Source organism: Armigeres subalbatus, chromosome 3 (genome assembly GCF_024139115.2).
Source record: "Armigeres subalbatus isolate Guangzhou_Male chromosome 3, GZ_Asu_2, whole genome shotgun sequence".
Taxonomy (NCBI): Eukaryota; Metazoa; Arthropoda; class Insecta; order Diptera; family Culicidae; genus Armigeres; species Armigeres subalbatus.
The window spans coordinates 133,194,453-133,218,312 of NC_085141.1; the positions used below are offsets into that span (position 1 = coordinate 133,194,453).

The 23,860-nt window shown below is 37.4% G+C and overlaps 3 long non-coding RNA genes across 5 annotated transcripts; 2 read left to right on the forward strand and 1 right to left on the reverse strand.

Annotated features, from left to right (window-relative positions):
• The first annotated feature begins 8,668 nt into the window (after positions 1–8,668).
• Positions 8,669–15,677, forward strand: LOC134227586 (uncharacterized). The gene is made up of 3 exons (XR_009983703.1): positions 8,669–8,886; positions 15,274–15,372; positions 15,439–15,677. It is a non-coding gene; the product is annotated as an uncharacterized LOC134227586 (long non-coding RNA).
• A 2,073-nt stretch (positions 15,678–17,750) lies between these two features.
• LOC134221011 (uncharacterized) lies at positions 17,751–18,807 on the reverse strand. Of its 2 annotated transcripts, none has more exons than XR_009982164.1 (3): positions 18,541–18,807; positions 18,271–18,446; positions 17,751–18,204 (listed from the first exon to the last, which is right to left on the reverse strand). It is a non-coding gene; the product is annotated as an uncharacterized LOC134221011 (long non-coding RNA). The 2 variants fall into 2 exon arrangements; XR_009982165.1 differs by having other exon boundaries at positions 18,271–18,476.
• Positions 18,808–20,278: 1,471 nt separating this feature from the next.
• On the forward strand, positions 20,279–21,686 carry LOC134223881 (uncharacterized). 2 transcript variants are annotated; one of them, XR_009982760.1, is made up of 3 exons: positions 20,279–20,421; positions 20,497–20,934; positions 20,994–21,686. It is a non-coding gene; the product is annotated as an uncharacterized LOC134223881 (long non-coding RNA). The 2 variants fall into 2 exon arrangements; XR_009982759.1 differs by having other exon boundaries at positions 20,549–20,934.
• Positions 21,687–23,860: the final 2,174 nt, after the last annotated feature.

Consider the following 23,860-nt stretch of genomic DNA (forward strand, 5'->3'; position numbering starts at 1 on the left):
TCTTGTAGACCTTAAAGCCTAACTCCTGGGATTTCTTGGATGGCCAAGAACCTTTTCCGTTGACACATTCCATTTTTACATCAAAAGGGCATGAACAGTATTCAAAATCATCCGGTTTATCTTTGGTTACTTTTTTCTTCTTCCTAAGCAATGGAGGGAGAATCTGCTCAACAGACATCCTGGGTTGTCCAGCAAGTGCGGGTTTACCCGACCAGTTTTAGTATCAGAACTTGTTATTCTGTTACACAAGTTTTTTATAACAGCGGTTGTTATAAAACATGTACCATTACATATGGTCCAGGATTCAGATTTACGCGGAAAGATGCATTTACGCCAAAACTATATTTTTAGGAAAAAAACTGTTGTTCTACAAAATTGTTCGAAATAGTAAGGCCATCATTATGGTTCTATCAAAATTGGGTGGCCCATCATATAAAAAAAAATAGAAAATATTTTTTTTATTTCTCGGAACATTGACATGTTATGTCCTACAAAGCTGTAGCGCAGCTTATTCCAATCAATTTTGCTAAAAAAAACTTTTTCTGTAGCTCTTAAGTTAGTTCTTAAGTTAAGTTAAATCAATTTTACCTAATTGGATTAGGGTGTACCTAAAAAAAACAGTATTTTTTATCTCCTTTTTTGATTTAGATTTCTCGAAAAAGTCGTCTTCAGGTGACTTTCAGAGCTCAGAAAAATGCAACTTTTGATGGGTAAATATGCTCAATATCTTTTTCCGATCAAAAGTTATAATCGTTTTTCTGTCCAAATTACATTTTTTTTGTAAGTTAATATCTCCGGTTAGGGCAGACCAAAAAATATATTTACACGGCATCCGAAAAAGAAATTTATATTCTTTATTATGTCAACAAATTGGGGACATGTTATTTTTTTATTTCAAGTTTCACCAATTTTACTAAAATCATGTTTTTTTCAAATAAATTAATATAACTCGACAACGGAAGAAGATACAGACGATATTCTTATAGCAAAACACGCGTTTTAAAAAGCCTCAAAAGTTTTCAGAAAGTGACATCCGTGAACAGTAAAAAATGAAATGAGCATATCATAAATATTCTTTTTTGAGGGACACCCTAATCCTGGTAAGTAAAATTACCATAAACAAGTGAGCTTAAGAGCTACATAAAAAGTTTATATAGCAAAGTTGATTGGAAAAAGCTTTGTAGCGCAGAACATTTTATGCCAATTTTCCGCAAAAACAATAAAAATAAAAATTTCACATTTTTATAAAATGGCTCCACCCTATTTTTCAGTAACTCTATAATAAGGGCCCAAGTATCCAGAACAACTTTGTAGAATAAATTTTGTTTCTTAAAAGTATGCTTCAGACCGAAAATGCATCTTTTCTCGTAAATCTTGCAATACGATGATAATGATAAAATTTATAAAAAGTTTTTAGGCTGTAGATTTTTTATTTCCATTTCTCACAAATGTCATCTTCTGAAAACTTTTTGGGGCTTTTCAAAACGCGTGTTTTGCTATAAGAATATCGTCTGTATCTTCTTTCCGTTGTCGAGAGTTATATGAATTTATTTGAAAAACATGATTTTAGTAAAATTGATAAAACTTGAGATACAAAAATAACATATCCCCAATTTTTGACATAATAAGGAATATTAATTTCTCTTTCAAATGCTGCGTAAATATATTTTTTGGTTTGCCCTAACCGGAGATATAAACATATGAAAAATGTAATTTTGACAGAAAAACGATTATAACTTTTGATCGAAAGAAGATATTGAGCATATCCACCCATCAAAAGTTGCATTTTTTGAGCTCTAAAAGTCACCTGAAGAACGACTTTTTCGAGAAATGTAAAACAAAAAAGTAGATCAAAATACAGTTTTTTGAGGTACACCCTTTTAATCCATTTAGGTAAAATTGATCTAAATCAGCCAACTTAAGAGCTACAGAAAAAAGTTTCTTTAGCAAAATTGATTGGAATAAGCTACGCTACAACATTGTAGAACATAACATGTCATTATTCTGAGAAATAAAAAATATTTTCTAATTTTTTATATGATGGGCCACCCTATTTTTGGCAGAACCATAATGATGGCCTTACTATTTCGAACAATTTTGTAGAACCACAGTTTTTCTAAAAAATATAGTTTTATGTAAAATGCATCTTTCCGCGTAAATCTGAATCCTGGACCATAGTGCATTAGTAGTTAAAATAACAAAAAATGTAACAAAATCTCTTATAGTTTTAACAAAAATATTACTCAATATGTTATTAATCGAACAAAAATATAACTCTATGTGTTACATAAAAAGGGGTGAAAATAGCTTATACTTATAACAAAATTATGTCATTGAAACGACATTTTCTTTTCCTCCATCTTTGACAGAGAATTTATAACAAAATTATTTCAAGAATTGTTATTTGTAAATAACATATTGATATAATTGTGATAAAATATTATTATGACTAACTGGTCGGGTAGGGACCACCTCCAACAGCAAACGAGGGAGGCAGGAGTACATCCCTGACCCGCTAATCCGTTTCCATTTCGGAAGGTGGGAAGGGTCAACTGGCGCCTGCTTTCCTCTGCACGACTGGTATCAATAATGATGATGCTGCGTGCACCCCAAATTGACCTCTCTGCGACAGGGTCTATTCTGCCAACACACAGAGGGACTTGCCGACGCGGGTGTTTCACGCCTGCTACACAGCCTTGACGAGGACCCCTTTCCGTCCTCAGGCTTGGAACCCACCGGTTGACCGACGCCGCGAAAGCGACGATACCATGTTGTTCTTCGCGTGGTCACTTGTTCGATAAAAGGATCGAGTTCGACCACTTAGCATGACCACCGGTATGACCCATGAAGCCGACTCCGATCCCTTGGACCACCATTTGCGCCTGAACTAGCCATCTTTGAGTCCACGCGCCACCTTATGTGTAGCTCCGAGACGATTTGGGCGATAGCCGATAAAACGGCGTTCCAGCCAACTTCATCTTCACACATCCTCTGAACAAGGTTGTCCGGGGTAGTGTCCAGACCACATGTGGCAAGAATGTGGTCACGCATTGCGCGAAAACGAAAACCTGCGCACACCAAACACTCGGGCGAGGCCGAGCAAGCCAGCTGCTTTACCTGCACTGTGATTTTGCAGCACGCTTAAACGCCGGGCCCATCGAACCCCCCATGGGGTGCTTGCTGTTCACAGCTTTGCTTGAACAAATCAAACATTATGTAGGGTTCGTGCAGCATTGTGCCTTATGTCCCTCCAATCCGCAGCGTCGGCAGAGATTGCTTCTGTCAGGGCCTTTGCAGTCCCATTGCTTGTGCCCCGGTTCCAGGCACCTGAAGCATACTTCGGATTGCTCGTATATGCCCACAGGGCATACCGACCATCCCACCTTGACGCTCCCTAACTTAACTACCTTGGAGGCGTCCGCTGCAGATAGCCAAACCAATGCTACCTGCGTCCCTGTCGGACCTTTCCGTAGCCGAACGGCTGCGGTGGGCGTCTCCACTTCACACTGTCGCCGCAGTGCCGTGACGAGCTCTTCGACTTCTTCTGACCTTTCCAGGTTCTTCCTCCTCGGTTTTGAGGTACTTGGCTGGGGCTCAACTTCCAGCCCCACTACCCTTGTTCGGGGTAGTAACCTCCGCGTTTTTAGCGGCCCCCAGGGAGCTCATCCTGAAGACTGTCTCCCCTGTTTTGTGTCTGCTCCGTTGGAGCAGTCACCCCGACGTGCCCGCAAATACTTGAGCCTCAGTCTGCAGACTTTGGCACCACCGTCTCGCTGGCACGCCCTCGGTCGATTCGACCTTGCCGAGCCCACGAATCCTTGGGCCTCAGTCTGCAGACCACGACTCCACGGATTTCACGGGTTTAGACTTGGCCGTCCTGGACCGCCCTCTTCAGCTTGGCGTCCAACATCGACTTTCGAAGTTTCAGCAAGCTCCTCTTGAGGTCCTTACTGATATTATGCTTCGATAACGCAAAGTCGTTGATGGCGTCCAGCTGTTCCGTCACCACCTCGAAGGCCGAAATCCCATCGCGTTTGTGGTTCATCGCCTCCACAAGCCATGGGCCGTCAATAACCTCTACCGGGCGTTTTTTAGCCAAGATGAGGGTTAAGTGACCCATCGCTGGCGCTGCGTACTGAGCTGCCGACTATTGCCGCTGGCCTCCCTAGGCGGAGACCTGAACAACCCACCTCTTGCGAAGGGGTTGTCGCCTACACTACTACCACTAATTGAAGAATTAACTTGTTTTTTCCATTTTGGTCCCACGAGTTGCTTCGGGAAAAAGGTCCAACAGGCCAGAGCCCAGCATGACGCGGTAAGGGACAATTACTGTGGAGGGTGCCCAGGTACCCACAGGCTCCGTTAAAGGCCTAGCTTCATTATTTCACCCCTGGCCATGCATCCTCGGCACGGGTCGCTTAACGCTTTAGGATTAGGGGTTAGGGACGATGGTCCCGGCTACTTATGAACATCTGTATGCATAGTCTTTTCTCCTGGGATTTGTGGAATGACCGATGCACAAAAAGAGCATGTACCATATTTAAAATAGACTGATTGATCCTCAGCTATGCGTGATGATCTTGCTTATTCCGATTTGGATGACAAAGATTCTAAGATGTGAACTCTTTCTGTTATATGTATCACAAATAAACATGTACCAGTACCATATTTAAAACCATCCAATTGATCTTTGAATAATCGTGTAAAAAGCATTACTCCAGTGATATTTTGGATGACCAGGAAACTATGATATGGACACATTCTATTCTACACATCCAAAAGGCATCTACCATATTATAAACAGTTCAACTGATTTCCAGGTACGCAAGTAGATCTTAAGGCCTAGCTCCGAGTCTTTTTTGAATGACCTAGAATATCTGACGTTGACGCATTCTTTCTATACATCCGAAAGGACATGTAACATAATTACAACAGTCCGATTGATCTTTAGCTACGCGTGTAGATCTTAAGGCATAACTCCCGGAATTTCTTGAATGACCCAGAATCTCTTACGTTGGCCTATTCTATTCCTATTCTACACATCGAGAAGGGCATGTCTTTTTCTTCTTTTTATTGGCATTACATCCCCACGCTGGAACAAAGCTGCCTCGCAGCTTAGTGTTCATTAAGCACTTCCACAGTTATTAACTGCGAGGTTTCTAAGCAAGGTTACAATTTTTGCATTCGTATATCATGAGGCCAGAATGTCGGAAAGTAATCCGGTGAAAATGGTTCTCGACAACGATCCGACGGGAACAAGAAGGCGTGGTGCACAGCGGGCAAGGTGGATCGATCAGGTGGAGGCGATTTGCGGACCCTCCGCAGACTGCGTGGTTGGCGAAGTGCAGCCATGGACCGAGCTGAATGGAGAAGACTTTTATGTGCAGCACAGGCCACTCCGGCCTAAGTCTGATAATAAATAAATAAATATCATGAGGCTACTTTTATGCCCAGGGAAGTCGAGACAATTTCCAATCCGAAAATTGCCTAGCCCAAAAAGAGCATGTACCATATTTGCAATAGTCTGATAGTAGGGTGGCTCAAATTACTATGAGAAAAACTCTTATTTGGTTCTATTTGATGCCTTATGCTCTGGACAAAATTTTAGCCAAATCGGTCAACGATTGGGCGGTGCTAAATTCGTTGGAAGTTTATATGGAATAATGTATGCAGAAACTTCGAAAACAGTGATTTGCAGTTAGACGGCACAATTTACCATGAAGAATTATGAGACTCATTCAGTTCTTGTAGAATTTAATGCAGAATGTTATGCTGAAAACCGCGATAAAATTAGTGTTTACCCGGCGAAGTTATTAGCATTTCTTTGAAGTGAAGTTTGGGCAAATTTCGTTTATTTAACCTTAGAAAAGAAATAAATTCACCCATACAACACTCCAGTAAAACGCTAAGGAATTTGTTTTATAAACTTGAATCTTCTCGCAGTTTACAGCATTATATTCTGTATTTAACCCAACAAGAATTGAATATTGAGTATCACAGTACTTCATTGTAACGCAAATCTCTGTTTTTCGACGTTTCTGCATACATTTTTCCATACAACCGCACCCTGCATACATTTTTCCATATTAGCACCGCCCAAACGTTGACTGATTTGGCTGAAATTTTGTCCAGAGCATCAAGGCATCAAATAGAACCAAATAAGAGGGCGGCCCATCAAAAAATTTGAAAAGGTGTTTTTTGAGCCACCTAAGTAAGGGGCCTTATGTAGCGTAGGGGAAGTGGGGGTAACACGCCCATAGGGGTTAAAACGCGCCACCCCTAAATAAGGTTAAATATCCCCATTGTGATTATTTTAAATAGTCTATACGATGAATCAATGAAAAATATTGCCATTGGATACATATATTTCATGATTTTTCTCTAGTTACACATGAAAAACTCGAAAAAATGATTTTTGCGTGTTTTGATGCAATTCTAGCTCGGTGAAATTTAGTCTTTCTATCGCTGTTATTCATTGGTAAATTGAAAATTGAGCCATGAGCCATGCTGCTTACTCGTGTTCTTTATGTTCCACACGAAATCGTCGTCAAAATTGGTCTTAAAACGATTTGATGGGCCTTCAAACTTCTGAGGTCGGTGTGGGGCAGTACGCCCATGCTCATTTCGTATGACCGAAACAGCTGAAACATTCGGTTAATTGCCTTAATGTAGGCAATTAAAATGAAAATCAGTACGATAAGCACATGCGCGTTTTTAACCCATCCACTGGCGCATCTCACCCCGCATGGTTTCAAAATCAATATTTTTCGGGTGCTTTTTAAAAATCAAATTTCTGTGCAATAAAATGTACAATTAGATATCTGTCATCGGTAGTCAATCGCAGATATGCTGTTCTTTAGTGTGCGCTGATGAAAACTGGCTGAAATGGTGGTTTTCATTGATAAAAATGGCATTTTCCTTAACGTGGGCGTCCTACCCCCAGTTCCCCTACACACCCTCAAACACGTTGGACCGCCCCAAGAAAATGCTTCTGTTGCTGCTTTGTTTGAACGTGTGTAAAGTTGTTCGAACAACCGTTTGACAGTTGGCGACTCGATTGGAAACAATCAAAGCGGTTTGATTTTGGTTTGACCTGTCGGGGGCGGAGTCAAAGTTCGCCGAACATGTTTGAACGTTTGTAGCGAAGTTGTTCAAACCCCCATATATTTTTTTGATGGTTGGTGTTCAAGTTAGCGCGTCTATCGCTCGTATGTGATATTATTGGTCGAATCAATTGAGTGTTCGTGTCGCGGTTTGTAGAACGTAGTTGATGCTTGACTAAACGAGGGGTGGAGTCAATGTTCGCCAAACTGCTTGACGCTGCATTATACATGCTCCGTCATGTTGTACAACCACCCCCAGGAGTAAAGTCGGACCGCCTGTGGGCATGTTGTACGACTATAGGACAATACAACTTGCCCACAGGCGGTTCGACTTAACTCCGACTACACTGTATAGGGCCGCTAAGCCAAAAGACGTTCTCAGAATCCTTCACTTTCTGGATTTTCAAGATTTGAATTTCTTAACTTTACTCTCATCTTGAAAACTCATGACTTTTATTTATTCAGATATTTTTGAAAATTATTGCATAGATTTCGTAGACAAATTGAAGCCACAGGATAAAAAACGACAAAAAACGTGTAAGCAATGTTACCAAAGCTTTTTTTAATATTATTTGATAATATATTGTTATTGTCAATGCTACACTGTAACTAAATCAAGGGACAATTAGGCATAATTATCAAAATATGGTTACATAGATGAAGAAACATATAGGTATACTAACGTCATTGAAACTTCTAGTAGCAGTTTTAGACACAATCACACAGAAGAAACGAAATGATGTTGAATTGGCTCAACACCATATGTTTATTTTTGCAACCCGGAGGTACAATAAGTTACGCGGATGCGTGCTCACGCCACATGCACGAGTTTGAATCAAAGCATGACCCCAATTTTTAAGCATTGATTTAATTAATCACAGCTTAAACTTATAAAAACGAACACATCAACAACAACGGGTTGGTAGATAGAACGATCGGAAATCCTTTTGTTGAAAAACTGCTTGGAGCTCTGCGAAATCAGAGCGTATTAAGTTTTATTACACTCTAATAAAAGATTTCAATCAAACTATTTATTTTACCTGTTCTGATCAACTAGAACTTGTCAAAAGGTAAAATTATGCATTTATTAGTAGAGTCGTATTATGCCTCAATCGCGCTATTTCCAGAAATGAATTTCAAAAATTTAATCAACAAATTGAGCTTCGTAAATATGGAGCTATGTTTAGATGACCAATACATTGATATTTCAAATTGATGGGAAAAACAAACCTAATGCATACACTAAACTTTCCCCTATAAAATTATCGAATCATTTGTCACGGGTCGTTCATCGCTGCTTCCCATTTCCACTAGATGGTATATAATATAATTAAAATCCAATTGATCAACGACGACCTAGAACTTCCAGAGCGAGCAGTTCGAACGTTACCCACTGATAACCCGCTATCGGACTTTCAAACTGCGTCCGTATGCTATCGCGATCGTCTATTTGTGTAACACATCGAAATGTGCGCCCGGCCGGGGCCTATGAATGGTTTGACTCCTGTGGGTCAACACGACATGTGTACATACATAACAGCACAGGAATATAAACCGTAGCACTATTTGTGCTATTCGACGAAATATAATAGCCAGATCAAGTACGACGACATCAGACATTCGTACGCGATAACTCGTCCAGTAAGCATCTCCAGTGCCGTGACCGTGGAAAGTATTAGCTCAGTGAGAACCTCCTCCCGTGAAGCACTCTTCAGTACAAATATTTCAGCGCAAAATGGCCAAACTAGGACTGCTGTTCATCGTCATCTTCTGCATCATCCAGGTAAAATGGAGAAGTGTGATTAACTTTGAGAACTTGTTAAGTAGAATGTGATATTAGATGTGATAGTGACTCATATTGATTGGAGTTGATCATTTTTTTAAATAGTGTAAATCAACAGTTTACTGGTTCTGAATTCCAGAATTTCTAATTCAAAAATTCTTTTGGATAAACTAGCTATACATATTTAAATATAATACATTTCACGTGAACGGACCTAAACACTCCTCTGCTCGATATTGATATGGATGTGATCTTCAAATCGATGTAAATAGTAGCAAGATCGATTAATTTTTCCATATGCTAACTTGAAACATCCTTTCTCGATGGTTTCAACAATATCAAATCAAGGAACTTTCACTGAAACTTAATATCAGAAGCAAAGATGAGCAAATATATGGATCAATCACCTCAAATTAAAAAAAAATGTCTCCAACTCTTCAGTATGAAGATTAAGATCACAAAGGAATTCATGATCCTTTGAAAAGAATGAAGTGATTGAAATTGGAACCAGGCAAGGGTCGGAGGTCTTGGGGCTGCTGAATGTGCTTCAAATTTAGGTTCCACAATGGCAAAGAATGGTACTTGTTGTACTATTACAATCCGGTATGATTGGAAATGTGATCAATAGTTTACTAGTACTTTGGATTTTTTATTTGGTGTTAAATAATTAAATGCATCTCACTAACACGAATAATAGGTGCAAATTATATACTGTGTTATAGGGCATTTATATAGCTATGCAACTGATTTGTATAAGTACAGAACGTAGAGATAGTTCTTATCATGCAACGATGATAATAATACCGTAAGCATAATTCGTTAGCTTGAAGTGTTTCGAACAGATTTTGCAAAATCGCTGCACCGTTAATAGTGGTGTACCATGCCTGAAATAGTGGAAATCATATTTTCTCTGGAATCCTAAGCATTTGTTTCATAAAAAATTCTCTACAGTAGCGGTTCTCAACATTTTTTTTGTGATATCCCCCCAGACAGATATTTGTGCTGCTGTAAATACGAGTTCTCGTCGAAGTAGCAACTTCACTGATAAAAGACATTAAAAATGCTTTTGAAAATACGCAGGAAAAAGTGGCCGCACAATTTTCACTTATTTTCTATCTGAACTCAAAAGTGACCGTTTGAAAATAACAAAATAACCCGGCCATGGCTGGTGCTACCCAGCAATACTTATAGAACATCTATCAAAAATTATACGATATTTGTCAAAAATAATCTTGCTCTGCGAGCAGGGTTATTTGAAAATTATTGAACTGTCACTTTTAGGTTTAATTTGATTTTTATTCGCGAATGTGACCAAAGCCTTACGTTCAATTCGGAAAACGAGACCCCAAGACTACGAACTTTATCACTCGATAAAGTGTATCTTAACCAGAGTTTGAAATCTTTCTACTTTGTCAACTCACTTCCAGACACATTCATGGTCGGCTCTGAGCTGTCTAGTATTCGATTGAATATGCTTCATTTAATATATTTTTAAATATTTCACGAACTGATGAATTACACTGTAAAGTACCACAAAAAATTGAGTCCGATTTTCTCCAGTTAGGCACATCCATCGGTGATGCAATTTTATTATGTAGATATATTCACAATTCCACACCCTAATGATTTATGCTATAACCAGCATATGAGGTTTAGGTTCAGCTCTCTTTTAACTTTGAAACATTGTTTTAAGAAAATTACCAAACCAAAAAAAAACAGAGTTGTTTAAAACTCGTATATTTGCTGATATTTAATAAACAAACGTTGATAGGGGCTGCCCATAAACCATGTAGTCTGAATAATTTACCCTCGGAAATTTCGAAGAATTTCTCTTGTGAATTCTTAAAAAAAAATTTCCGTGGTAATTTCGTCGAATATGGATATTCTAAAGAATTTCCTATGAAAGTATCAAAGAGTTTTGCGTCACAATTCTTCATGGGAAAATTTAAAAAAAAACTTGTTAAATCTCCAAAATAGTGTTTGTGAAAATTCTTAAGATTTTCCCATGGAATCTCCAAAGAATTTGAAGTGGAACTACAGAAAATGTTTCCAAAAGATTTTTTTTGTTAAAACTTTTTTCTTGCTCTACATTTTTGCGCCAAAACTCAGACTTGTACTTTAGTGAAATTCATTAGATTTCCCCGTTGAAGTCTTATGAAAAACCCCGGGAAAAAAAACTAAAGAAATAAACTTTGTTCATAGGTGCTGTATTGATTGTTCTCTACAATAATAAAAAAATGAAAAGTCTACGAAGACTCTTGATAACCCCCCGCTCCTTTTCGTAGACAAATGTAAACTTTTCGGGAACCAATCACCCCTCTCGAGAGTCTACGTGGTTTATGGACAGCCCCTTCCAACTTTGCAAAGTCTTATCTACAAAATTCCTGCCCAAAGTTTCGATACCTTAAAAATTGAGACGGCTAATACTCTCTTTGTTCAGCCAATTTCGGTCAACTGACGTGACTACCTGACAGAAAGGAACCCGTTCATATTTTGAACAAAATCACTACCACAAAATCCAAGGTACAAATCAATTTACGGTTCTGGTTAACAGAAACTTGTACTAGCACAGTGGTGGACAAACAAGCAAAACCATTTAATATTAGTCATTAGATAATAGAATTTGACTTCTTCATTGGGATCTATAAGAGATGAAAGCCTAAAAATATTTGTTTTGTAAAATTGGTCCTTAGCCTTTTCCTTCAAATGGTAGCTATACTGCCCACAACCGCATATTTGTCCCATATGAATAGGAAACTCAGAAAAGATGGGACTTATATGCGATCATAGGCAGTATAGAGCTCCATCAAATTTTACACCTTCTAACATTCATCGAATTATTTCAACAACAAAAAGCAGTATTTGGTACAACTTAATAATTCCACAAGACTACAAATATAATCAATTTTGTGTAAAAAAAAAGTGAAACTATTGAAAACAATCAAGTAACTATTGATTTACAAACAACGGCTTTTTTTCGTTTTTCACTAATTGGCATAACTTTTGTTCTAGCATTTTTTCATAGATTCCTTCCTATTGAAATCTTTGAAAAAAGCCATAGGAAAGAGAGGGCTGATGTCCTCAGTGTTCATTACGGATTTTTCCTAAAAATTACCAGATAATGGTACAAAGTTGTATTATTTTTTCCTAGTGCTGATGATTAAACGTGACGACTTTGATAGAAACCAATTCTCTTTAAAGTTAAATTTTATTAATTCTTTTAAAGTTAAATTTTACTCAACAATTCACAGAGTGCCTCCAATTTACCGACAGACTCACTACCTACAGCCATCGGGGGTGACAATGGGTCTGGGGGGTAAGAATGGGTCATCGCTCTCACCGACAGCCAGGAGGTTGGATAGCAAAATCGTTCAAAAAGGTCTCTTATATGTATTTTAGTCTTCTTGCCCTCAGATACATTCAATCTATTCTACAAGCATTCTTAGTACCAAAATCTCAAAACTCACGAACGATTCAAATCGCACGTGAGTTGAAACGCCCCAACTCAGCACCTAAAAAATCATGACTGAGTTGAATCATCCATTTGAATCATCGTAGGTTTCCTTTTGTTCTTCTTCGTAAATTAACAGTAAATTAACGTTCACCACATAGAACAATGGATACTCTTGTGTGTAAACAATAAATTGTACCCAAATTGTTTTTAAACACTTTTTGGAGCGAAATGATTTTTTAGGAAATGAGTGAAATGATCCGTTTAGCATGAAAAACTCAGACGTGATGCATTCCTTAAAAATCGCAAACGAGTTAGTTCGCGCGAGAGGGCTCAATGATTGAGTTTTATGAATGATTTTTTTCGCTCGTATTTTTGATCTTGTGACTTCAATTTGCCACCAAACTCTTCGCAATATGTTTCAAAAAATCCAGAATAAATCAAAGAAAAATCACATGATAGTTAATATACGTTTAACATTTAGGATGAGTGGAAAATTGAGAAAATGTAAATCGTGTAAAAACAGAATCCAGTTTTCTTGAAACAGTGACCCATTCTCACCCCCATTTGACCCATTGTCACCCCCGATGACGGTAATTAGATTTTTCTTAACTCGAATAGGTCCGATGTTGATTTCGGCCACCAACAAATCCACTCAAGAGTTGGGTTTTTTATGCGACTAGGTCCATTAGCGATTCCGATAAACCAGAATTGGATTCTTCTTGATCTTAGTCTCAACAAAGTGCTAGTTTTTTGGCAGACGAAGTCTCTTTTTGGCTTAATATTTTGGCGCTTTACTTTACCAATTTCGATTTGGGCCAATAACTAATCCATTCTAGAGACGGGTAACAAATATGTAGGGTTATGGTGATGGTCCAGTAATATTTTTTCAATTCATCGATCGGCTTTGGATTTTTATCCGAATAGATCCGATGGTGACTTCGGCCATAGGGCTTTTCGTGATCCAACTAGGTCCGACAACGACTCTTATCATTGACCATCTTACTTCAGAGTTGGATTTGATTGACCCAACTAGATCTAGTAGTGCATAGGTTAACGAAAAATTACATTTTCCTTTTGATTTGCGTAAATTTATTCTATTATTCGAAAATTTATTAAATTTTCAAGAGTTTTCTAGAAATTTTATGGATATTTTGCAATCCATACTTTGACCATACACATAGATAACAGAAATAATTAAGGAATTATTGATAAAATTACGATCAAACTTTGATTTTGACCCCCTTTATTTTTCTCAAATCACTTGGCATGGATCTGCCAAGTTCCTAGCATATTTTGCAAATAGTTAAAAAAAATACTTCAAATCAAATCTGGGTGGTAATCCAGTTGCAGCAAAAATATCTCAAACACTGCGAGATGGCCCCTTTTCTACCAAGGAAAAAATTTACAATATTTTACATCTGAATAACAATTTGAATTGACATTTCCCGTAAAAAATTGTATCTCGTTTTATTGTCTCAGTCGATTCTTTAGCTTATTTAAGGCCAACTTTCCCAAAGAACCTATATTTTTGAAGCCTCTAGCTATTTTTTATATCGTAGAAAACAAAAACCGAAATGGTGCTGCACGTGTGAACCGGCCACAAAAATTCATCCGATGTTCGTTCAAAATCGAGCAAATATTAAAAAAACAGCAATTTTTGGATTTTTGTTTTAAAGTTTAAAAATGCTTAAAGGCGTAAAAAATATGGTTTCTTTGAGAAAGTTGACCTTAATAAGCCAAAGAATCGATTGAGCGAATAAATTTTTTTGTCGGGAAAGGAATGCTGGAAGAATGAAGAAAATGTATCTAGCCGATTTCAAGTTATGCGGATGAGAACACAAACCATTCATTTTTATATAAGAAGAAGAGGAACACAAAGAAAAGGAGGATAATAGAAAATGCAAAATATTACATCTAAAACGATATTAAACGAATTTCTTAAACAACCTGTATCATTAAGGCAGTCTGTAATTTTGAGCTCTCGATTGACCCACCTAATTTGGTGGTCCTCATTCAACAATAGAAATATGCATGTATATGTTTTCTTTCTTCTTTCTTTTCTTTCGACCAAATAATCAAAACGCATATGTATTAACGTTAGTTAGATCACCTTACAATCAGCTCGTAAAATCTTTAATAGATGAATCGGTTGCAAAAAGCCTAGAAGATGAACATTCGAATAAGCAAACTTCCAATTGAAAAGCATTGCAATAAGCAAAATTTCAACGTGCAAATGATCACTAAACTCGCTTTCTCGTGTTTATTTTAGACGCAATAAACCGTAAATATGTACCATTTTTGTCATGACTCATGACTATTAAATGCAATGGCCGGAACTAAATTCATTAGTACTCAACTAGACAGCATTTCTTGTACCACAAAACCATTGAAAATTACCATAAATTTTGCTCACATTTCAGACGAAAAAAAAAGTGGCGCATAATTCTATTTATGTCATTTGGTTTCAGCAGATTCTTTCAGGATGCTTCACGGTACTATTTGACAATTTGATAGTAATATGTAAAACTTTTTTTGTAAGAGTTATTCGTCGAAAAGCTGCTAAAACTAATTTATTTCCTTCACGTCGGGCGGTCCAACACCCAAAAAATAGGCAATTAACTTTGATTGAACTAATTTATTTTTATAACTTACATTATTAGCAGATATATATATTCCTTTTGATAGTCATATTTGAAAACAGGGCCATATTTAGCATATTGGTGAGATGCTCGGCTACAAAGCAAGATGATGCAGAAAGTGGCTTAGTTCCATTCCTGCTCTAATCTAGGATATTTTCGGTTTAGAAATTTTTCGACATCCTGAGTAGAATATCATTGTAAATTTACTACTTAAAAAAATACAAATCAGAAACTAAAATCTAGATAATAAATAAACATTACCATCCAAATAACAATGTATATCTTATATTCTAGCTGACTCTCGCCGCACGTACTCGTCGGGATGCTTTTGATGAGGCCGTAGATACCGTTAAGAAAGGAATCTCCGACACATTCACCAAGGAAAATGTTGACGTAAGTGATTTACCCATTTAACCATGATCTAAAGAGTAAGAAATTAATGCGCCACAATCCCTACAGAACTTCCTCGGCAAGCTGACGGAACTCGGGGACACGATCAAGGCTAAGGCTAGCGAAATCGGACAGACCCTGCAGGACAAGGCACAGGAAGCGCTGAAGAAGGAATGAGAGTTGTCTAGGGTACTTTAATCATCACCTCGAAGCTGTGCATCCCCAGTACCATCATGGGATGGAAACTTTTCCTTGATTTTTAGAAGGAAACAAAAATAATAAAGTTGACATCTATTGACCAAAAATAACCGTAGAATGTTTTTGCTAGAGAAAATTGGACTTGTTCAAAATTACCCTTCCGCGTCTTACCGCATGGCTAGGGAAGTTGTGAGCCCCAAAAAGGCGAAGAAGGAGCGAAAAGCGGCAGATGACGCAAAGGCGCCATTGCCCAAGAAGGGGAGTCCCCATAGAGGAAAGGGCACATCTGCCAATGGTCATGGCAGGAAGGACAGAGGCGAAGAAATTATCGTCTATGCTGACGTTCTGAAGGCTTTGCGGGGCGATATAAAGGTCAACTGTATGGGTTCGATATGATGTCAACTGTATGGGTTCCGGAAACGACTAAGATAGCGCGTAGTTTAAATAGGAGAGATATTAGGTACTGTGCACTTATTACGCTAAATGTAAAGAATGTATTTAATAACGCCAACCGGGCAGCTATAGCTGATTCCCTGCATCGCTTGAGATGAGAGTCTCGGATTATCTGTGCAGGATTCTGAAAAGCTATTTTCAGAACAGGATATTGTTAGTCGACCGACGCTGGTCAGCAATTGATTGAAGTGTCAACAGGCAGTGTTGAGAAATGAGTGAGCACCGCTTGAGACCTGCTCACTCACTCGCGAGTTTGAGTATTCCTTTTCAAACTCACTGCGAGTATACTCACACGTGAGTTTGAACTGTAATACTCATACTCGCGAGTGAGTATGAAGAAAATATTTACTCACTCATGAGTAATTTTTACTCACAAAAGACTTCAACGCATAATAATTGTACCAATTTCCTTTTAAATTTGTACTGTAATAAATATTTTGGATGAAATAAATCGTTTACCTACTTGCGATATCCCTACTGGATACACAAGACCTATTTTGAGGCAAACGAGACATGATCACCACACAATATATTATATTAGTCTTCTAGCAATATGCGTATTTAGAAGTTAAAGGTGCAGTATGGTGGAATTCAACTTAACGATGGAAATTCCGTGCATAAATTAGACACAACAATATAGAACAATTTATACATTTACCATTACCACATTATTCGACAGTTTTTTTTTGAAAAGAATCTTCATTTTAAAAATAATCGTTAAATTTATTCACAAAATATACTTCATAACTAGCTTCCTTCTTTTATAGAGTGTGTACAAATAATGAAACTTCAAAATATAAGTGTACTTCTTAGTTTTATAATTTGTTTTTATGTGGGACTTGAGGTGCCTAACTTGACGCACTAATTTCACCATGCGTCTTATTTGACGCAGTTGTTCCAGGAGTTCTTCCAGAAGTTCCGGTAAGAATTTATCCAGTAGTTCCTCCTGGAATTCCAGTCACTCGAGAAACTCCTGAAAGAATCCTAGGAGAAGCTCCTGGAGGAATTCCAGGAAGAACTCCTAGAGGATTTTAAGGAATTTGTCCTGAAGAATTCACAGGAGTTCCTTCTGGAGTAATCTTTGGAGAAATTCCCGTTAGAAAAGCTAGAAATATTACGGACGGAATTACTGATGGAATTCCTGGATAAATTGCCGGTGAAAAAACGAAGTTCCCGATGGAATTGTTGTAGGAATGCCTGGGGGAATTCCAGGTGAATAGCAAGAATTCCTCCTGGAGTTATTAAAAATATTGCTGGGGATATTCACGGTACATAAAACAATCGAGGAATTTTTGGAGAAATTTCCGATGTGATTACTGGATGTATTTAGCTTAATTTTTCCTTTTCATTTTGCTGTAATTGGTCATTTAATTGAAATGACGAAAGAATTTCAGAAGGAGAATTTCCAAAGAAGTTCCCTATTATTTTTTTTGAAGCCATTTACAATAAAATTCTAAATACACATTCAAATAACTAATCTCAACAGAAATTTTCAAGGAAATCTAAATCACTTTTTTTAAATCGATACGAATTTCAGAAGAAATTTTCCAACGAATCCAAATTTTCCAAAATAATTGAGGATGTAATTCTCGGAGCAACTCACGAAGAAACTCTTAAAACATTTTCCGAAAAAAAAATCTTAGATAAATATTCAGATATTCCTGAAAGATTACTTGGAAATCCCAGACGAATCTTTATAGAAATTGTTAAAATTGAAAATTAAGCTCGACTTTGCAAATGAATTATGGACGAATTGTAGAAAGAGATCTTGGATAAACTTTTGATTGAATGTTGCAAGCAGATTTGATCAATACTTCAGATTTAACATAAAATTGAAATGAATATAATTCAAAAATAAATGTACTTGGCCGGCTGACTGTCCTGGAGGATCGCCCTCTAATGTCGCTTTCCAGTGTGCCATCTCATCGACTATTCTTTCGTAGTCCATTTGAATTGGTAGTACACAAGGTGCATTTTCGGATTTTCCGGTGGTGACAACGAAGATGGTGCGTGGATTTTTCGCTCTAAGACCCTTTCCGAGACTCATAGTTGGTGTCGTTAGCAAGCAACAGTCAAGAGTGTGGGTGTATAACTTGACGATCTCTAAAAGACGATGGAAAATATATCCTTGGGTTCCAGCAAGTCTAATTGCCTTGCACGAAATCGTTTCTGTTGCTGTTCCAACTATTGAAAATTGAAGATTCCATTGTCAAAAAAATCAATCCCGAGCAGTGTTGTTTACATACTTACAGTATGTCTAATCGATGAAGTAAGCCAGGTATAAACTATGATGTTCTTTCGACAGCCAACGTTAGTGCTTTCGCAACGTATTGGTTTTGTTCCAGCTCCGTAAGCTATTCCGGAAAGAATGGGTCTTGCTTGCTGGGCGGTGTTGGCTATTTTCATCATTTTTACTAAGCGAAGTGCTGTTGTGGCAAAAATATGCACCTATTATGCTATTTTACCCAGAGATTATAAACTTCCATTATCTAGCAGTAATGAGCTAACATCAAAACTTACTTTCAAATGGAGAAGCGAAATTTAACAAGTTTAGTTTACACCGCGATTATATTTATTTATACGAAAAGAGAACAGTTACAGTCAAGTTACTTGATGCGAGTGACAATGAAAATCGAATAGGCCTTTTCATATGACACTTCTGAGACTGCACTTGCTTACAACCACTAGCAACCGCTGAACAAAACTGAAGCTATCACTTTCATATAGAAGAACTGTAAATAATTTATAATCAATAATTGTAATAATAATAATCAATTATTGACGATAAAATCAGCTAGTTCTTCTATGAAAGTGTTTTCAGATTCTGGGTTTGTGGCCTGCTCAGCGGTTGTAAATAAACAAGTACAGTCTCGGCAGTGTCACATGAAAAGGCCTATTGTGTTAATCTGCATGTGCTTTTCGTGTGCTTCGGTCAAAGTGGGTCCGTTCACAAATTACGTGACGCAAATTTTGACATTTTTAAACCCTCTCCGTCCCAATATCATTTATTATATTCGCGAATACGAAGGTATTCACTCTTATGGCAAAAACACATTGCTGTCAGGCAGACTGCGTGAAATATGGCCGCCGAACACCCTTTCTTGTTCCTCTACACACACTAATCTGGAGCTACCCAGAATTATGTCAAAGTGACCCAAAATCAGCAAAACCGTGGTTACTCTAATTTGGGTTCGGGTACCTAAACTCAAATCTGGGTAACAGTACAAGCGAAAAAATCTGGGTATCCGGTACCCAGCTCTTTTCGCTCCAGAATATTGTTATTGTATAAAAAATTCAGTTTCCCCCACCGTTTATCATTTACCGGCTGTGCCGACTATACTCCGCCTTGACAAATTTAACCATTATTACCTTATTTTTGCTGCATACAACGAAAAATTCCAACATTTTCTCCGGGATGCAACGTCGGCGCCATGTTGCTTCGGGTTCGTCTGACTCAGATCCATTTTGTTGACATACCCAGATTTTGACAACCGCTAATATCGAAAAAATCCAGGCTATAGACATCCCTATCTAACTCCCTTAGTCTAAAAATAGCCACCATGTCCCGGGCACAGTGTGCAGATAGACCGCTGTCAGTTGCATGAGATATCAACAATCGTCAACAACACCAATGATTGTAGCTTAATAATTTAAAATATCCACAACAATAAAAGAGCAGGATTTATTTTTAAATTCTGCTCAAGCTTTTCGCGGTGAAATAAAAGACAAATTGTTGTTCTCCATGTAAGTAAAATTAAAATTGATCATGTATATAAGTTTTGAATCAATTAAACTCATTAGTCATATTTAATGAATATTCCCGATTAAAGTTGCATATTGAAGAAAGCTGAATTTGGATGTTTTATGATGTTAAGCTTTTTTAGATTTGATGTACGTTGCTCGGCGTTGGTGTTGGTGTTGGCTACGCTAAACATGAGCTCTTAGCATAGGCCTGAAAAAATCCGAGTAGAATCGACCCGGCCACTGGGTTATTTCAGATTAGCGTGCAGTAAAATCCCATAAGAAACTGTCAGACTGTGCGTGAAGAATTTACCTTCGTAGTCGCGAATAGGACACTGCACTGGCTACTTTGTCTCTTTCTCGCTACAAAGAAATTAGAAAACAACAAGGCCAGTAAATGTCAAAACTTATGAAGCACGAAAGAGAATGAGATATTTCCGAGCAGTGCCCTCTACATAGCGTGCCTTTTGCTCGTAAAGGCCTTTCACGAGACGTTTGAAAACAGTTGATTTTACTGTCATTGACAGTTCTTCTATGAAAGTGACAGCGTCGGATTTGAACGGTTTGCTCAGCAATTGTAAACAAGTGCAGTCCCGGCAGTGTCACATGAAAAGTAACAGAAGTTGGAAAAAGTTAAGAATTTTTTAATCGCATCTACGGGTAAGTATTTAACTTGTCCTATTTTCTTGCCTATATTCTAATCTCCAGAATACTATTCCTTCCAAAAAAAAAAAGCTTAAAGATTATTTACTATGATCGATTTCGGAAATTATGTTTTACTTCTTAGCTCAAAAAATGGGAAAGCTATTCCATCGAGGGTCAAAGAATTTTGTTGCTCTGAACAGCTCTGAACCATGAAATCCATCAATCTGTCGAGTTCGAATAATTCGAGTCGGGTTCTCATTTGCGACATACATTATACGTTCTGGATAAATGTGACCTGCGCGTACGAATGGCTGCAGTCGGTTTACATACTTCAAGGACAAAGTGGTAGGAGAGCAGATTGATTAGGGCTTGCTTGCTTGCCCGAACGCATACCACATGCCGCCTTTACTAGTAAAGTGGGCAAACCAATATCCGTATGATTTCATTGTCCTTCCCGGGACAATCTTCCTCACCTTGACGCAGTACGAAAGGACACCGAATGCCTCTGTGAAACGGGACAATAGATTAGTAAGTTATCCTAAACATGTAGCTCTAATATTTACTAATGATGTTTCTTTCACAAACAGCTTTAAAACTCTAGGAATGTAACTGATAGCAGACCATATTCGATGAAGATTTTGACGCCGAAGAACTGCGCGTGCTGCTCTGCTACACCAAGGACGAAAAGCTGGATATAAAAAATCGAACCGGTCTATGGCCGCCCTGTACGACATGAGGACAACATTCCGAGACAATATGAACGATTGCTTCTAGGTGAAATTATAGAAGCTGTTTGAGGATCTGACGCTGTTGAATCACGTGTCCCTTTTTAGTTTTAGAAAAATGTAATGAACAAATTTATATTTAGTAGAATAAGAAAATAGCAGAAGAAAGAATATGAAGAGGTGCATGCAAGCAATGGAGCATAGGATACTAGAAAGCAAGATAGGAATTTTGAAGATATGTGGTATGTGAAATAAAATATATGAACAATATTCCTTCCGTAATAAATAAGTAATAATTGTGGAATTCGTAAGGCAAGGGTTCCATTAGCAGAGTCCATTCATATGTTGCTGGCCTTCTCTTTACTCTATACTCTATACAAACACTCCGTAATAGGAAATGTTAGCTTACTATGTAATCATTATGAATCACCATCTGTCACAATGTTTATCAATTAACTACACACTTAAAATAAATCGCCGAATTCGGTAAAATTTTACCGAAATCTCAACAGCAGAACTGTTCGGTAAATAATTTAACTGATTTTCGGTGATTTTGACAGTTGAGCAATGGAAAAAAATACAAAAAATCTGTAAAATAAATTACCGAACAGTTCTGCTGTTGAGATTTCGGTAAAATTTACCGAATACGGTGAAATAAGGTAAGTGTGTACGGTCAAATTAACTAGGCCAAAGGCCTACCCATATAACGGTACTAAACGTTTTGTATATAATCAGTTTTTAATGACTGTTATCATTCTCTGCCATAATAGAAATTTAGATTTGTTATATTGTTAGCGAAGTTTCTAACCCCTTGTCAATTTCTGAAGGATACTATATGCATTTTTTTTAAATAATCTTTTATGAAATACTTCATCAAATAGCCAATCGAGTTTTCTCTAATTTCCGTACGTCGGAACTATATCGCGAGTCGTACACACAGCACGAGCACATGCATATATACTAGACCTCTTCATGTTTTCAGAAAGTATCAAAAATTCAACCGGTCAGCCCAGAATCACAATTCTTATGCTAAAATAAGTCTCCTGTCAAATTTTCAGCTAATTCGGATAAAATTTCGAGGTGGCTCAAGTCGATTTAGTGTTTTTGGGCTATTTTCAATTTTGGAAAAAATCTAACAAGAGATATAAACGTCGAAAACTATCGCAACAACCTCTATACGGAAGCTTTTGTTGTGCTTTACAAGTCTTGTGAACATTGCGATTCGTTCCATTCACGTTTTGTCCATGTTAAAGTGATTTTCAAGCTTTTAAGTGCATAAAAATACTGTTTCCCCCAAAAGTCGTTGGTCTACAAAATTCTTGAGTTTATGACAAATGATTGTAAATTTATTATATTATTATTCCTATTTTTTCCCTGAAAATTTGAGTAACATAATTGCCCATGTGAGATTTACCGTTAAATTCTTAAAAATCAGAAGCTGAACATTTGTCATAAATTTGCACGTTAGGATTTCTTCAAGCAAGTTGTTCGAACAAAACATAAATTAAATCATGATGATATTTGATGCTTACAACAAACGACTTCCAAATTTTGTTAATTCCATCATATGTCTGCATGCTTTTAACATTGAGTGCATCGTAGTAACAAGTGAAATCAAAGCTTCTTTGTTTGCACAACTTGTTTGAAGAAATCTCAGCGTGCAAATTTATGACAAATGATCAGCTTCTGATTTTTAAGAATTAAACGGTAAATCGCACATGGGCAATTATATTACTGAAATTTTCAGGGAAAAAATAGGAATAATAATGTAATAAATTTACAATCATTTGTCATAAACTCAAGAATTTTGTAGAACAACGACTTTTGGGGGAAACAGTATTTTTATGCACTTAAAAGCTTGAAAATCACTTTAACATGGACAAAACGTGAACGGAACGAATCGCAATGTTCACAAGACTTGTAAAGCACACCAAAAGCTTCCGTATAGAGGTTGTTGCGATAGTGTTCGGTGTTTATATCTTTTGTTAGATTTTTTTCAAAATTAAAAATAGCCCAAAAACTCTAAATTGTCTTGAGCTGCCTCGAAATTTTATCCGAATTAGCTGAAAATTTGACAGGAGGCTTATTTTAACATAAATAATTGTGATTCTGGGCTGACCGGTTGAATTTTTGATACTTTTTGAAAACATGAAGAGGTCTAATATATACGCTCACATAAAGAAACGAACGATTGTCTGATCTCAATGGCTCTAATGTTTAGCCTCAAAACTATCGCATAATCTTGACGGTAATCGCACTAACCCTTTGTACCTACTTCAGAACTAGTTTCAATTTAGTTCTGCTTCTATCATTGGGTAAAACATAGTTCCTTTTTGTGTAAGATTGTTAAAAAAATACAAAATGTATGTTACCTACTTTACTCACAATACTCATGACGAGCAATTATGCTCACTCACATGAGAGTATTGGTATCCAAACTCACCTGCGAGTTACTCACAGCGTGAGTAATACTCGCAGTGAGTTTGGTGTCCTACTCACTGCGTGAGTATGAGTATTTAGTGAGTAGCTCACGGCCTGAGTATTACTCACAAAATGAGTAAAGAGTGAGTATTTTTTTACTCACGAGTAAGAGTTTCGCAACACTGTCAACAGGTGTTCCACAGGAATCGATCTTCCGACCGGTTCTGTTGAATATCATGTACGCCTAAATTTCCCGGCCGGTGTGAAATAGAAAGCTTTACGGATGATGTAATGCTAGAAGTCACAGA